This window comes from Polypterus senegalus, chromosome 2 (genome assembly GCF_016835505.1).
Source record: "Polypterus senegalus isolate Bchr_013 chromosome 2, ASM1683550v1, whole genome shotgun sequence".
Lineage (NCBI taxonomy): Eukaryota > Metazoa > Chordata > Cladistia > Polypteriformes > Polypteridae > Polypterus > Polypterus senegalus.
This window is the reverse complement of record NC_053155.1, coordinates 80226990-80239053: the sequence shown is the minus strand read 5'-3', so window position 1 is coordinate 80239053 and position 12064 is coordinate 80226990. Positions and strand designations below refer to the sequence as shown.

General features: G+C 36.8%; 1 protein-coding gene across 4 annotated transcripts in view; it reads left to right on the top strand.

The window, feature by feature from the left end:
* Positions 1–387: 387 nt before the first annotated feature.
* zbtb20 (zinc finger and BTB domain containing 20) overlaps positions 388–12064 on the top strand; it is a 299188-nt gene continuing 287511 nt past the window's right edge. For 3 of the 4 annotated variants that reach the window (XM_039744085.1, XM_039744084.1, XM_039744081.1), the window contains exon 1: positions 388–570. The gene's annotated coding sequence lies outside the window, so the exon portion shown is untranslated. The other variant, XM_039744082.1, reaches the window with a different exon arrangement.

Genomic DNA, 12064 nt, shown 5'->3' with positions numbered 1-12064 from the left:
GAACGTGAAAGGACCCAAATCCCGTCACTTACGCCAGTGTTAAACTGTTTCTGTCACTCCACAAACTGATCGAGCACTGTTTATTGCGGTGAGAGAGGTTGTGACACCGTGCCCCTATGTTCGCCATCTTGGCTCTAGCGGCACCATAGGCCTCTGCTCCTGCAGACACCCCAGGCGAGAGCCGGAATGGCTCCAGCTCCATCCTCGCCCCGATTCGTGGGTGTGCGAAGCCCTGAGTGGAGCATGCCCCGCCTGATTGATGTGCTTCCCGGCCCATTGTTTATGTCAAAACTGTACTTTGACCAATGAATGCTGAGTGGGCGTGAAGATCATATTAGGCAGCCGAATAGGAAAGGAAAGGGCGGGTTTGGTGGGCGTGGTCTTGATTTTGTTGAAGGTAGGGTGCAGTGTGTGTGTTTATTGATGAGATGAAAGAAGATGGAAGTGAGAATTGAAACAAAGTAAAGGAAAAATACTGAAACAAGGTAACAGGAGTGTGCAGTACTGGAAAACGTGAAAGGACGAATTCGGGGACCCTACTGGAGCATGAAACGCAGCTGGGAGTGGAAGGTAAGCAGCGGGGAGAGGGAAGGGGGTGGGGGAGAGGGGGCTGGGTGTTACTGAAGAGTCCCTCTGTTTTATTTATAAGAACAGAAATGTCTGTTATTCCAGGAAAAAAAAATTGAAAAAAAAACTTTTCAACAAGTAAGTGTCGTGCTGGCGATCTGCGCTTAGACAGCAGGCGGGATAAGAGGAGAGGACGACACCTTGTTCCCGGTAATTTAGGGGGGAGTGAGAGACGGGAGCAGTGGCTGTTCCTTTGCATTTAGGACAGTTCGCATTTATTTGTAATAAGTTATATTTAGTATGCTGTGGTGTTGATTCCGCTTATTGTAATATCTCGGCGTTTCAGGGAAAAATGCAGCAACTTAAAAAGTGACGATCGCTAGTTAAGATTTCTTTTTTAATTAAAAAAGTGACTTTTCCCGAAAAAGTTCTTTTTTATATAAGTATAAAACAGGTGATTGTTTTAAACAAGCTTCCGTGGTGTATCTCCGTGCTTGTTTTTTTTTACTATCGAGGGGCTTTTTTTTTCTTTTCTTCTTAAAATTTCGCTGTAGTGAACTACATCTAAATTCCAGATTTCAAAAGACCGAGCTATTTTTATACGATTAACGGAAACAAAGCTTTCATTTACCTAGCATAGGGAGGTTGAGGGATGGAATTTTTTAAGCTAAATATTTGAGTTTAAGCGTGACAAATGAATTGACGGCTAGTGGAGAAGAAGTTTCTAAACTTCACTTGGCAAGGGCTTTTTTTCTTTCGCGCGTGTGTGAGGTGTTTCGCCGGCAAGACACTCTGTTTAAATTGGGAAACTGTCCCCAGCTTGGTCCCGACTGGCACAATGGAAAGGGGAAGTGGGAAATACAGCATAGGAAACGGCTGGGTCTCCCGATGATGGAGTAAAGCCGTTTGTTCTGAAACAGCCACCGCTGCGGGCACCTCAGAGGCACGGACATCTGCCGCGTTTGCGCCTCCAACTTGCCACTCTATTCAGTAACTCTCGCTGCCGCCGACCTGCTTGCCTCCCTTCGCTCTCTTCTTCTTCTTCTTCTTCGCCGCCGACAATTTGGGAGCTCCCCTGACCGCCCGCATGCACTCCCGGGTCCGGTGCCATGTTTGACAAAATGAATGCCCTCGTCTTACTGTAAGGTGAGCTCTTTGAAATGCCAGCTTTGTGAGATGTAATTTGTATTGTAGGGCGCGGGGAGAAGAGGGACCGGTTGTTCTCTCTTTATGTTATATTTACAACACTGATTTTCAGCAATTCTTTTTAGCAAGCGACTCATAAAAATTGTCACACGTATCAGACTTTATCGATTCATTTCCGAATTTTGATCATTTTACGCAAAGCTTACATTTTTCAAGGGAAAATGTTTTAAAATGAAGGAGGAATGCGGTGGGATTGTAAATTGAAATGAAGCATTCTCATTTGCGGCCAACATTTTGTCTAGTAGTGTACGATTTTGTTATTCTAATTTAAGCCCATTTAATAACGTAAACGAATGAATTGGTAAATGGCATGATAAGCAAAGCCCCGACTGCAAGCTCCCAAATCAAAGGAACCCGTGTTTCGGACAGTCTGGAACAGGAAAGAATAAATGGAGATTCAGGGACACAGCCCATGCGGGCGGCCCGCACATATCGCTGATTTTATTCGCAGTTACAGCAGCCGTTGAGACAGGTGGACGCAGAACTTTCTGTCCAGAGCTTCGATAAGAGAAAACCGCAACGTCAGTTTTGGATACAGATCTTAAGACTAGACGGGGGTGTCCACCCTCACCTGTTTGTACTCGGGTATGGGAGAGAAAAGAATGCCTTATAGTCCGGGTAAACTTTGTGGTTGAAACAAGTTAGTGGGGTCGGGCGCACAAGTGCACTTCGAAAGGCATTGTTGTCTTTTCTCCATTATTTTTTATTTAGAATAATTCTTTTAATTCTGTATTTATTACACGGTTTGCCTAAAATGTTGCCCCCTGCATGTAGTGGGAATTCGTTTTGATAAACCGTTATACTACTAGAAGAAAACCGTTTATATTCTAATTTATTGCCAACAGGATTCGGGAAATTTCTCTTCGGATATGTAACGAGTCTTGATTTATTTCGTTAAAACGTGTGAAATGGCAGTCCAGGCTAGTCAAATTTCGGAAATCGATATTTGTGCAAAATCTCCTCACAGTAAAACAAGAACCATGCCTTCATTTTCCTATCACTTCGACCTTTTAAGAAAGTACAGTTTTAAAATGAAGTGTCAGATTTGTGGTCATGGTGACCCATTCGATAATTTAACCCACGATGACCTTCAACAAAACGAAGTGAATTGTAAAAACGCAAAAGTGCGACGGCATGCTAATTTTGGAAACGGATGAATACTAACACGAGTACGGCGGTTTGCATTTGAAGAAGACAACTAGAGGTGCTTTTAGAGAGGTTATTTAGGGTTAGCTCTGTTCAGAGAGTACCTATTCCAAGTTCCAGGCCGGGGTGATCGGTGTTCAGGGAGGAAAGCTCAGTGGTCCCCACAGGAGTTACTCGCATACACTTTTATGGTTAATTGCCTCAATCCTAAATAAATAATTGTTTTCAGGTAAGTTTATTGACTTGCTGGTACTTAAAAAGTAAAGTTAGATTCATGTTGCGTTAATTTATCTTGTAATGGTTACTTGAGATTTACCATAAACGCATGTCAGCAGGGTTGCATTCTAAACATTATCTGCAGTTATTAATTTTTTAGCTTGTGTATTTTGTGCATGCCGCACATGTGCACATAACATTAATAGACATCCAAACAATTTTTGGTAATTTTCCGTCGCAAAACACATACACTTAAATAAAGAAACACATGAGACTCGTGCATATATCTATGTAATGATATGTGTATGTACTGTATTTGTGAATATACAGTACTCTGTCAATAAATATAAATTATGTATATACTGTAGGTATGATGAATGAATGAATGATTTTCCTGTTGTGAACTGCAAGTGTTAAAACAGATTAATCGTGTTCTGTTTCTTCCGTATTCGCAGTGTATTGAAAACGAGAGCAAAAATGAACTCGCTGGACATGCATCGAGTAAACAAGTGTGTAAACTCGCACACAGTCCCTCAACAGGTCGGAGTTGTGAGTGTGTGTGTGAATATGTATATGTATGTGTACAGCATGTATGTGTGTGTATATGTGTGTGTGTATATATATATATATATATATATATATATATATATATATATATATATACACACACACACACACACACATACACCTTTCTGTCCTGCCATCCTGCGCCGGGTGGATCCATTTAACGGGTTTAGGTAATGGATGGCCGGAAACCCGTCTGTGTGTTATTTAAGTGATACAACAGTAAATGTATACACTTTATAAAATTACGTGACTCGTTAAACAATTTAACATTATAGGTATATAGAATTTAAGGCGGCGTTTAAGTTGTTAAATTCATAATTAATATTTGCGAGTATGGTTGAAACAGGCTAATCTAAAATTCGTTTTCTAAAATCTTGTATATATTTTTTAAATGTTTTTCGTTATTACACTTTTTTAATTTGATGTAAATCACAGCTAGGCATAATTTAATCATATATGAATGTGTGGTAGTGTGTGTGCGTCTTTTTCTGTTTGTGTATTGCCATGCCATGTGTGAGACTTAAGATAACTAAGGTTATTTTGTGAAATTTCTTTGCAGGTTTTTTTGAATGTTTTAAAATTTGCACGTGTCACAATAGAGGGAAAGAAAAATGAAACTTACAATAATAAATTATACATGGGAGTAGTAAGTCATTAGTTGCTTATTATTGTTTGTTTCAATAGTGCAAATGCAGATTAGTTGGCAAGAAAATGAATGTTGAAAGAGCTTGTGGTGTACTGCTAAGTAACATTTGTGTGGGTTTTAAAATAAAATGTAAACACACATATAGATGTATATGTGTATGTGCTATCCATCTGTCTAGTGTATACTTGTGTAAATGTTTATATAAAATATGTGTATGTATGCATGTATGTATATACATTACATACAAAATGTACTGTATATATGCGTGTGTTATGTGCATGCAAATATTTAGACTATACTGCATATGATTTTATATATATAAAATATATGTATATGTGTGTGTGTTTGTATGTGCATATATATATATATGTGTGTGTGTGTGTGTGTGTGTATGTATATGTAAATGTAAATATATATATATATATATATATATATATATATATATATATATATATATATACACACACACACATATACATATTATATATGTCAAAAGTGTGAACATTATGTATATTTAATGTGGAATGTGTGTGTTTTTAATATAGCATATTTTACATACAAATACAAATTCACATTAAGCATATGTATGTATGCGTGTGTATGTGTGTGTGTGTGTATATACAGTATAACAGTATATCTTGTGTATGTATAACATACCGTCAAAGTTACTGCTACATATCTTGAATTTCAAGTTTATCATCCCATAAATATCCAATTTGTTTCATGCAATTTTGCAACATCATGTCAGTTACAATGAAATTAAATTTTACTAAATTCTTGAAGTCATTTCCATGGAAATGTATTTCCTCATTTCCTTTAATGTATAGTTTTGAGTGTTTTATGTAACTATTTGTCCATCGTTTATGACTATGTGTTTATTTTTCTCTTTGCATTCTGTGTGTATGGTTACATTATGTAGGCACATACATTAGTAGGTTATAGATTGTTTTTAATATATACATTTGGAATTATGTATAATTAGGCTAGTTAAAAATGCCAAAATGATTTAATGAAATACAAAATGGGAAAATGTGATAAATTACTTCAATTATTAATGAATCAGGTCTAAAGTGTATAAATAATTAATCTGCAGTGCAGTGATTTTTTTTTTTTTTAATTCTTGTGCATTTGGCTCCAATTGTATAAACTCCTGTATAAATATCTTTTTGTATTTACATTTTATCTTTTGCTGTATATCTGTTATTATTGGTATTAATAAAATTCGTTCAATTCTAAAATCAGATTTAGACATGCGTGACTTGGGCCCAGTCGTCTTTGCTGGGGCACAAGCCTTTGCTGCTGCCCACTACATGTCGTATCCTACTGAGATGTGAGTGAGGAACTCGTGTTTGTGTTCTTCCATTCTTTCCAGTTTGCTTGTAAGGCTCACAAATTTTGAAAAAATGTCATCATATAGGTTACTGTGATGGTGGCTGCCATGCATCACCATAAATTGTGTCCTTTGGTGGCTTTTGTTGATGTGCCAGGTCAGTTAAGGTGCTGAGTGTCTGGGTAGTTGAGAAGAAATGGCGTTTTTTTTTTTTTCTTTTTCTTTTTCTTTTTCTGCTTGCATATTCCTGCAGGGGCCAGAAGCAGCAGAGCAGAGTTTCGTATATCTTGCTACTGATGGCAGCTCGGCATTTAATGAGTGAGTTTAATGAGATTCATTTTCTGAGCAAATGTGAACAACAATCCTGGAAAATTAAAATCCAGGAGTTAAGAAGAATAATTATAAAAAAAAAAATAAAACCAAGACTTCTGAAACTTTCTTCAGTTGCTGTGTGTACACAGGCCTTCAAAGCGGATCAGTGAGCTGCGTCAGGGTTTTAGAGTAGCCTGCTGTTCCTCTGGCATTCCTATTAGAGAAAGCTATAATCGGGCCATTTCATTTTCTTTTATTTTATTCACAGTATTGATGAAATGCTTATTAATTATTACAAAGTTTTAACATATTTTTTAATATGCCTAAAATATTGTTGTGCATGTACTTCCTAAGTTAACATTTTTTTATGTTATTATCTGTTCTGGAATTTGTTTAATGTAAAAATATAAGCCCTTTTAAAAATATTTGTTTACTACTTGCCAGTTCTAATGTGCAGCTCTTTGCTAATATTTTATAACCACTAACAATACATATATTTTATATCTAAATATACCTATTTAATCTGTCACCAATAATAGTTAATTTTTTTTATTATTATTTATTTATTTTGTTGCTGCTATTCATGATCATTAGTTATTTTATCTCCGCTGATATTTTTTTTAACCAGTTGTAATTTATTTGTACTGGTTGGTCTTTTCTATTTGTTGTTATGGTGTCCTGTCTGTTTTAAAATAAATTTTACTGTATCTCTTACCACATTTTTGTTTGCTTGAATGTGTTTGGGATATCTCCATTACTTTGTTTTTACTAATTTCCTTTGAATTTACAGTACTTTTTATCAGGTTGTAGTATATTTTTTATTTTTCTTACTATTACTTTGTACACTTCTTTTCATTTATTGTTTGTAATTGTATTTTACCTGCTTTTTTATGAATTGATCACTGTTAGGCTTCTAGTGCTGGACATCAATCTGCTGATAGAAAGGATTTCATTTTGAGCTTTCAGTGCATAATTCACTTCATTAGACTCTCAAAATGAGGCGCATTCTCTCCTCTTGACATCAAAGTAAGTTTAATGGAGCCATTTTTTCCTAAATTACCTCTAAGATTGATGCATCCAGCTGATGTAGACTCCTTATGATTTCATTGTTTGATTGTTGTCTTTCTGAATCTGATAACTTTGCTGGTATCAGGTTCTCTTTAAGCACGTAGATAGCCAGCTTGTGGACAAGCTTTTTCTGCTCATAATTTGGCACATCCATGATCACCCTCTCCGGATATCAACTTTAGCACCTTTTTGAATAGCTATGTAGTGCAAAGAACTATAAAGTCTCGCTAGATTTGTATTTGGTAACAGGTGTTTTAGTGTGTCGATGTTTCTGCAGTGCTCTGCTCTGGTATTTCATAGCTTCTGGACTGGACACGTCTTTCCAACTCTTTCTCGACATTTTTTTTTTCTTGCTACTGTCATTTAAACAATGGACATGTTGAGAAGCTAGTCTATGGTAACAACCGCACACAAATAAGGAAAGTGAACACATTTATATATAAATGTGTCTATGTGTTAGTGTGCAAACTGTTATCAACCTGAGTAAAAATTATTATTATTTTTTACTTACACAAAGACTGCAGATTTTTAGATTTCCATCTGGAATGTCCCTCACTTGTTAAATGCATTTAGTATTTTATTTATATTTCATATCTTTTTTTTTTTCTTTCTTGGTAAGTTTTCCTTCTTTTATATGAAAAAATATTTTTTATTTGCAAGGAGGGGTGCGATAATAATTATAAATTAAAAAAATGAATGGTTTGAGGTGGCATATAAATGTGTAGGCAATACAAATGCATTTGCGTGCAAGATTTTTTAAATATTTGTGTATGCGGCATGAATGTGTACTTTTACATGAGAGAACATGTGGTTGTATGCTCATAAATACAGTCTGTGTGTGAGTGCATGTGGCTGTGAGTTCATTTGGTGCATTTAAGAAAGAGCAAGTAATTGCACTTTGAAGGATGTCATATGTGTACTTCTATATACTGTAATTCTATTACCACGAATCCAGTGTACTGTATATGGAATTGTACGTTCATGAATATAGTGTGTGTGCATAAGTGCATATGACTAAATATTTTTTTGCTAATGTTTATTGCTCAATGTTCATGTTTATGCCTGCGTGTGAGAATATCTTACTGTATGTATCTTTATGGAGCGAGTGTGTGTGTGTGTGTGTGTGTACAAGAAAATGTGTAACCAGAAAAAATATCACATGCATTCAGACATGTGCAGAGAGCACAAGTTTCAGCATATGTGTTTGCATATGAGAACCAGCATGTGATTACATTTTTGTGTTTACATTATATGTTCATAAGCTGGGCAAGTAACCGCATGTTCATGGAATGAATAAATACAAATAAGTAATTTTATGTGAATGCATACTCGTGTGTATATATAATTAATAAATATATACACACACACACACATATGGATGCAGTCTGATTGTGCAAGTGATTGGTAGTCTATAGGTTTGGTAAATGGACTGAGTCTTGGTGCATGTGACTATGTTCATAGACAATGTGTGGGGCGGGGGGGTGCATATGAGACATGTGATCACATATTATTTCAATTTGTGCGCTTTGGATACATGAGGAACACTTCTTCTTTTTTTTTTTTTTTTTTTTAAGGTTGCGAGTATATCAGTGTTTACACGATTATGAATAGGTGACTTTGTTAAACTTGTAGTTTTTGTATTATTACTAATTTGATATGTATTAATATTTCTTATGAATTATTCACATTATTAAATTAAAGCTAAATTTCTCCCTTAGATATATACAGTAGATTGATCTATTTGTTTAGTCAAAGTTTATGGTACATAGTGTAGAGAGTACATGAATTTCTTACTTGCATGTCTCCTCTGAACAGTTGGCGATAATACAATATCAACACAAAGACAGACAAACGGTACAATAATGTAATTTGTTTTTTGTTTGTGTGTGAATACATATGTCATGCCAATAAAGCATGTTGCAGTTAGAATTGTTCGGGTTTGCCATACATAGTACATGTTATCAGATGTATTTATGAAGAGGAAAGAGTGAGGGATTTGGTGTATGGTGTATTTGGAGTGTGTGCAACAAGTGTGCAGATTTCCCATATGAAGGACTTCTTATACAGTAAGAGTGGCAATGAAAAAGTGCAAGTGAAACCATGTAGGCATATGTCAGACTGTAATTATTCAGTTTATTTAAATTTTATATTTATTTTTACACAATATTTATATTTTGTTGATAGTAAGAAATAATATTCAACCGTGTCATTTTTATGATGCTGTGATTATTGTTATGTAAATAATTTTTTTTTATTCTGTGGTAAAACTTAAACATTTTATGTTGTGACATATACAGTACGTATATGGGAGTACATATACAGTGCATCCGGAAAGTATTCACAGCACATCACTTTTTCCACATTTTGTTATGTTACAGCCTTATTCCAAAATGGGTTAAATTCATTTTTTTCCTCAGAATTCTACACACAACACCCCATAATGACAATGAGAAAAAAGTTTACTTGAAATTTTTTTAAATTTATTAAAAATAAAAAAATGGAGAAATCACATGTACATAAGTATTCACAGCCTTTGCCATGAAGCTCAAAATTGAGCTGAGATGCATCCTGTTTCCCCTGATCATCCGTGAGATGTTTCTGCAGCTTAATTGGAGTCCACCTGTGGTAAATTCAGTTGATTGGACCTGATTTGGAAAGGCACACACCTGTCTATATAAGGTCCCACAGTTGACAGTTCATGTCAGAGCACAAACCAAGCATGAAGTCAAAGGAATTGTCTGTAGACCTCCGAGACAGGATTGTCTCAAGGTACAAATCTGGGGAAGGTTACAGAAGAATTTCTGCTACTTTGAAGGTCCCAATGAGCACAGTAGCCTCCATCATCTGTAAGTGGAAGAAGTTCAAAATCACCAGGACTCTTCCTAGAGCTTGCTGGCCATCTAAACTGAGCAATCAGTGGAGAAGGGCCTTAGTCAGGGAGGTGACTAAGAAACCCGATGGTCACTCTGTCAAAGTTCCAGAGGTCCTCTGTGGAGAGAGGAGAACCTTCCAGAAGGACAACCATCTCTGCAACAATCCATCAATCAGGCCTGTATGGTAGAGTGGCCAGACGGAAGACACTCCTTAGTAAAAGGCACATGGCAGCCCACCTGAAGTTTGCCAAAAGGCACTTGAAGAACTCTCAGACCATGAGAAACAAAATTCTCTGATCTGATGAGACAAAGATTGAACTCTTTGGTGTGAATGCCAGGCGTCACGTTTGGAGGAAACCAGGCACCGCTCATCACTAGGCCAATACCATCCCTACAGTGAAGCATGGTGGCGGCAGCAACATGCCGTGGGGATGTTTTTCAGCAGCAGGAACTGGGAGACTAGTCAGGATAAAGGGAAAGATGACTGCAGCAATGTACAGAGACATCCTGGATGAAAACCTGCCCCAGAGGGCTCTTGACCTCAGACTGGGGTGACAGTTCATCTTTCAGCAGGACAACGACCCTAAGCACACAGCCAAGATATTAAAGGAGTGGCTTTAGGCCAACTCTGTGAATGTCCTTGAGTGGCCCAGCCAGAGCCCAGACTTAAATCCGATTGAACATCTCTGGAGAGATCTTAAAATGGCTGTGCACCGACGCTTCCCATCCAACCTGATGGAGCTTGAGAGGTGCTGCAAAGAGGAATGGGTGAAACTGGCCAAGGATAGGTGTGCCAAGCTTGTGGCATCAAATTCAAGAAGACTTGAGGCGGGAATTGCAGCCAAAGGTGCATCGACAAAGTATTGAGCAAAGGCTGTGAATACTTATGTACATGTGATTTCTCAGTTTTTTTATTTTTAATAAATTTGCAAAACCTCAAGTAAACTTTTTTCACGTTGTCATTATGGGGTGTTGTGTGTAGAATTCTGAGGAAAAAAATGAATTTAATCCATTTTGGAGTAAGGCTGTAACAAAACAAAATGTGGAAAAAGTGATGCGCTGTGAATACTTTCCGGATGCACTGTACATATGTTACCGTGAAAGAGTTTGAATAAGTTTATGTACAAGTAAAATTATATGTGCGAGTGTTAACATGAAGGAGTAATCAGAGTTTGTGTACAAACATGAATATATAACAAGTTTGTAACTATGTGTGTTTGTGTGTGTTTTCATATATATATTTCTTGTATGTTATGGTATGGTATGCTATGATATATGTTTGGTATTATAGAATGTGTATGAGATCAAGTAAGCAAGCAATTGTATTAGCTTGTTTAAAAAGTATGATATAGCATGTGTGTGTGTGTCACAGCTTACTGATTGTAGAATAGTTTGAAGAAGCATGAGTTGGAGTTTGTGGGGCTTAGGGGTGTATGTGCATGCATATGTGCCCGTATGTAACAATGTTTTGACATCACTGAGTGTGTGTTGTTGTGCTTGCTTTACTGGGTGATGTGTGTCTCTAGTTGTGCTTTTCAGTCACTGAATTGGAATGGCAGGCAAACGCACAGAGCCCCACCTCGATGCTGACATGGCAAAGATGGCAGAATAATTATGAGAGTTTCAGCAAACAAGAAAGCTGCTATATGGGTTTTTTTGTTTTTTTTGTTTTTTTTTTTTTTTCTTTCGTGAACATTGCAGAACCCAACCTTTCTTCCAAATCCAAACCACTCTGATATAGGTTAAAGACCCACACCTGTGCACACTTTCCCTCATCAGATATCCTGATTGTTCAGCCCTTGAAATTTTGAAAGGTCCTACAGTGAACCTTGTCCACCTCAGTCAGAAGATATCCACACATTAAGGTTAGATGTTTCCTTCCTTACGTTTACATGCCTTAGCCAGAGTGTGATGGGCAACTTTCTTTGTGCCTTATGAACTCCAATGCAGATTCTTGGCATTAAGGCCGCCTAAAAATAAAGAACTTCTGACAACAAGCTGGTTGAAAAGAGGCTGAATCACAATCATCTTAAAGAATACTCACATGCTCGGATAATGCAACTGTTTGAACAGACAATAAGGGAAGAAAAGTTTGTTTTAAGCTCTCTCCTTCTTTTCCAACCAAAAAAAAAA